We start from the raw sequence: 5773 nt of genomic DNA, 5'->3' as shown, positions 1-5773 counted from the left end.
CCAAACAGACTGACAGCCACTGGCAGAGCAGATGGAGATGGGAGGGTCTTGTTTGTTGGTTTAAGGAGAAAGCAGTGGCCAATCAGAGGAGAGAAAGAGGTAAAGTAGGAGGGGATTAAATCTTATAAGCTGAGAGCCCAAAACTCCGAAAGGCACAAAGGTGTATTTGAGCCATTTTAGATAGAAAAATTAAGCAAATTTCCACCAAAAAAAACAAAAAACGTTTGAGATGTCAGAAATTTTAGATACATTTTTTTTTTCTAAAAATTATTTTTTTTCTGTCAAATTTGCGACTTTTTCTATTCATAAATGCCCATGTTTTTTCTAGAACATTTCTGATATTTTTTTGTCAGAAATTTGTTCCTTTTTTTATATCTACAATGGTCTCTTAATACACTTTCATAGGCCCCGTCATATAAGTAGAAGGGACCTGAACCTCCTGCAGTACAAACATACATTGATGAAGCTTTATGTATCAGAAAGGTGACTGCATTTCCTGTTTCTGTTAAGTTACACTGCTTCTCCAATAATCGACATGTTAGGGTAAATGTTAAGCCTTAACTTCTGTAAGGCAGCTGAACCAACCGGAGGTGTCATTCTGGTGTCAGTCATTTCCAGTTTGTTTAGAAAAGGGTCAAGAAGTTTGATATTTCAGATCTAAGAAAGAAATATTTCAAGCCTTTATTTGTTGTAGTTTTGAAGATTCTGGCTTACAGATAACAAAAATCCCAAATTCAGTGTCTCAGAAAATTAGAAAACTACATAAATACAATAATAAAGAACATTTTAAAACAGTAATCTCAGGCTTCTGAAAAGTACGTTGAGGACAACTCACACATTGTGCTTAATTTAAAACCTGATTAACCCCCTCTCAGTAATAAAATGCTCTCACCCAGATCTCAAACAGTATACATTGATTCAACATTGATCAATGTTGAATCATTGCCAATGTTGGCATTTCAATCATTAGAATTCGACCACAAAACAACATTGATTCAATGACATCTCTTCAACTAGAACTGGCTAGAATTGGATGATTGTTTGACGGTTGATGCATCATTAATTGTCGACCTCAACCAAAAGTCAACCTTTCTGACAATAATCCAACATTGCATTTACCATTACTTGCTATCTGGGACTCACTTTCAAGCCAATTTACAAATCTTTCTCTGCAGACATTTATCAGTTAGAAGCTTTACTCTGTTATACGTTGCTGTGCAAATCAACAGCAGAGATCACAGTAGTTGGTCCACCCCTTATGAAACGTCACAGTTCAACGGATCAGAACCGATCAGTTCTCAAGGCTGCCACTATCAATGCAAACAGAAAGAGACTTGTTTGTCCCTTTGTCCTTTTGTCTGTGAGTCCCAGAAAGAAATCACAGACAGCTTTATAGGAATAAAAAAATGAGTTGATTGACAGCCAAAGATTGGGAGTTTCATCCAAATATTCACATTTCTCTAACCTTTCCACATTCTGTCCCATTTAAACCACAAATTATGTTATGAAGCAAACTAATGTGAAGTAGGACACAGAAAAAAAAGTTTATTATGAAAAATCTGAAAACAACACCATCTGGTTGTTTTTAGCCCCCTTTACTCTGACATTGCTATGTAAAATCCAGTGCAACCATTTCCCTCCAGAAGTCTCTTAATAATTAATGATCACCAATTTCTATTTCTGTTCAGTTATTGGTGGCACGTAATACTGTGGAAATACAGTAGTTTTCATTAGTAGAGACTCAAGCCGGGTTGATGGGAAGGTGGATGGAAATAAATGCAGGGGAATTATGTTTTACGTAAAATGATATTATCTCATGTGTTCACTTGCTCTTGAGATGTATCATGTTAATTTTGTTTTTGTTAACTTAGTACAATCTAAATAAAATAAACAAATCTGATAATAAAATAAATTTTACAATTTGAGTTCTGTTGAGTCACTGTTAACTATGACATTATTGAAGCTACTGGAGATCTGGGTCAGACTCTCTAGCACAGTACTTGACTGGTTTTAGTCTTACTTAAAGAACAGGAACTTCTTCATGCCAGTAAGTTGCTTTTCATCTGAGTGGTGAAAAATCACATGGGGTGAGGGGGTTCCCCAAGGTTCAATCCTGGGTTCCTCATATTTAAACATGCTCATGCTAACTCAGATTAAAGCAAATAATCAGGTAAGTTACCATAACTTTGCAGATGATGCACAGCTCTACATTACAATGTTTAACTGAATTAAATTGATGTCAGCAGGTGACTATGAACCCATTCAAGAACTGAAGAGATGCTTAGAACAAATCTCCACACATCATTGTGTGGAGATTTGACACACACATTTGTTTCAGCTCAACAGAAACAAAACTGAAGTTACCATTGTGTAGCAAGTGTGTAAAAATCTTTTATATTTCACCCCAAATCCATCCTCATTATCTATGTATACCGTATTTGTTTTTCTTGGTTTATGAATTGTATTTTATTTTTGTGCAGAAGCTTTTATTTTCTTGTTTCCTGTTTCCACGTTTGTGACATTTATCGTGTTTTACAGTGCCAACGTGGTTATTTTTGTACTTGTGATTGTTTAAGGCAGGATGCCTTAAACAATAAGGACCTGTAAAGTGGGTCCTTGAACTAAAACATCCTGCATGTTTTAGTTCTCTCCTTGGTGGTAGTAACAACCTTTACAGCATGTCAATGTTTTTATTAGGCCTCTAATGAGTCATCATTTGATCCAGGTGCGTTAAACCAGGGAGAGAACTAAAACATGCAGGATGCCGGCCCTCGAGGACCCACTTTGGGCATCCCTGGTTTAAGGTGTGTGTGGGTAAGCCAGAGCCAAAGACCTGCTGTGCTGAAAATATTCTTGTTTTAAACAGGTATGTGAGTTGCTTCAAAATGTTATCTGGATGTTAAATTAATGTATTTAGTATATTTTCATATTATAATGGAAAATTATTTTTGTTATTAATTCCATTTGAACTATAGGAATTGTAACTATTGGGCAGATTATTTCTGTTTGGGTTTTATTTTAATTGTTTTTGAATGAATGGAGATTTTATTTCATTATTTGTGAACCTCTGTGAGAATTTTGGTTGGTTTTAACACATTCTGGTCTCAGTTCGTGCCAAACTGCGCTGGGGAGAGGTGTGTGTGGAGAAGCTAGAGCCCAAGAACTGCTGTGCTGAAAATATTCTTGTTTTAAACAGAATAAACCTGCCCTACTTCTGCAATACACCAACCGTCCTCATCTGCTGGTTCCTTTTGTCCATTATACTGTACACAACGCAGAGTACACACAACACAGATGAAGGCGGCTACAATTGGACCCAAAGAAGAATGATCTAAAGTCAATGCACAACTTCAGTTATTATAGCTGGAAACTAGAGATCAGACCCGAAATCTGGTTGAAGTGATGGACTCACACCAGAACCTTGAGAGCCACATAAAGGCAAACAATTCTGTCAGCCTAACGTCATGCAGATCGGTTGTCATGGCAAACGACATGGCAAACCGATGGTTATTCCATGAATAACCTTTCCATGGTTAGGCAGGTGAATAACCATGGAAAGGTTATTCACCTGAATAACCTTTCCATGATTAAAGGACTAATGTCCCAGCAAGATCTAGAGAAACTCATTCATGCATTTATCTTTAGTCACATTGATTACTGCAAGAGTGTCTTCACAGGTCTGGCTAAAAAAAAAAAAAAAATCCTCCAGCTGTAGCTGATCCAAAACGCTGATGATGATGTTCTCACTAAAACCAGGAAGATAGAGCCCATCAACCCAGTCCTAAAGTCCTTCACTGGCTCCCTGTAGCTCATAGAACAGACTTTAATATACTGTTGTTTATAAAATCACTGAAGATATTAGCACCTCAATACATTAAAGATCTGCTATTGTTGTATCAATCTTCCAGACCTCTCAGGTCTTCTGCTTCTGGTCTATTCCGCATCTCCAGAACCAAAACCAAACATCGAGAAGCAGCAATCAGCTTCTATGCACCACAAATCTGGAACAAGCTTCCTGAAAACTGCAAAACTGATGAAGTACTTCTACCCTATGTACTGAATTCCTTTAAATCAAGATTAAAAACCCACCTGTTTAGATTTGCTTTAGAACCACAACAACTGAAACATTGATTTATTCTAGTCTGGATTACATTTCACACTACTCTTTATTTTACACTATAAAGTGATAAAATAATGTGTTTTATTGTAATTTTTTGTTTATCATTTAAAGCAATTTGAACTGGCTTATTGATGAAAATGTGTGATGCAAAAAAACAAAAATGGAATTTCTGTATTATATTTTATTTAGAAAAATCTGTGCATTCTTACCAATAATACACTGCTCAAAAAAATAAAGGAAACACTCAAATAACACATCCTAGATCTGAATGAAAGAAATATTCTTATTGAATACTTTGTTCTGTACAAAGTTCCATCTGCGCAACAGCAGGTGAAATTGATTGTCAATCAGTGTTGCTTCCTAAGTGGACAGTTTGATTTCACAGAAGTTTGATTTACTTGGAGTTATATTGTGTTGTTTAAGTGTTCCCTTTATTTTTTTGAGCAGTATATAATACATAAAACACATAAAATCAGTTTATATGCAGATGATGTATTATTGTACCTGCAACCCTCTAAAAAATCAATTAGAGAATTAATCAAAGTTATTAATACATACTCCAAAATTTCAGACTACACAACAATAAACTAGAACAAATATACGACACTGGCCATAAATGAAGATACAAATTTTCACATATCACAGATCCCTCACCTACCACCATTAGATCACACACTTGGGCATAACCCTTTCCATCCCCCCCAAACTGTCAGAGATGTTCCACCTCAATTTTACTCCTCTATTAAAAACAATAAAAGATGACTTACAATAATGGATAACAATACCTCTCTCAATTATAGGATGCAATAACACCAATAAGATGATGATGTGACCTAAACTCAACTACCTATTCACCATTATCCTCACTCAACCCACAGCAGCATTTTTCACCACCATGGACACAATTATAACATAATTTTACAGGAAAAATAAAAAACCTAAAATAAAACTAACAACATTGCAACAATTCAAACTCCAAGGCGGCCTAGAAGCACCAGATTTTCACCATTATTACTTAACTAACCAATTACAGGACCTCATAAAATGGATACACTCAGCCCACCATTTTCATCCATGGCTGGACATCGAACAATCAGACTGCAAGCCATCCCTACAAGACAGCATCAATAAAATCACAAAGTCTCCAAAAACACTCTTAAAATCATACATAACTAATATCCCCAACCAATAATGCACTTCAAATTCCGATCAATAAATGGGAAAAAGACCTTACCATCCTTACAGATAATCAGTTTTGGAATAATGTGTGAGGAACCGGGGGTTTTGTGGTGACTGTTCTTGTCTGCTGACCTCTTTTAGTTGACCACCAGATGGAGCTTGGAGACCATGATTACCTGGAGGGCAGCCCTGGATTCCTTACACACCTGCAAGTTGTTTGCTGTCATGAACGTTGAGTGCTCTTTTCATTGAACCGCTTGCTGTAGTTATAAAGAAAAATAACCAAATTAAAGGAATCCGTGACTAATATCATTAATTACTTTTCTAAAATTTCAAACTACACTACAAACTCTCTGATGGAGGATGGGACTCTGCATCTCAAAATACTACATTACCTCTTGCTTTAGGGAACATAAAATGTCTAGGAATAAATATTTCCCCCAGGCTATCAGAATTATTCGCTTTTAACTACAT

This window comes from Xiphophorus maculatus, chromosome 5, assembly GCF_002775205.1.
Source record: "Xiphophorus maculatus strain JP 163 A chromosome 5, X_maculatus-5.0-male, whole genome shotgun sequence".
Taxonomy (NCBI): Eukaryota; Metazoa; Chordata; class Actinopteri; order Cyprinodontiformes; family Poeciliidae; genus Xiphophorus; species Xiphophorus maculatus.
Note: the sequence above shows the minus strand (reverse complement) of the source record.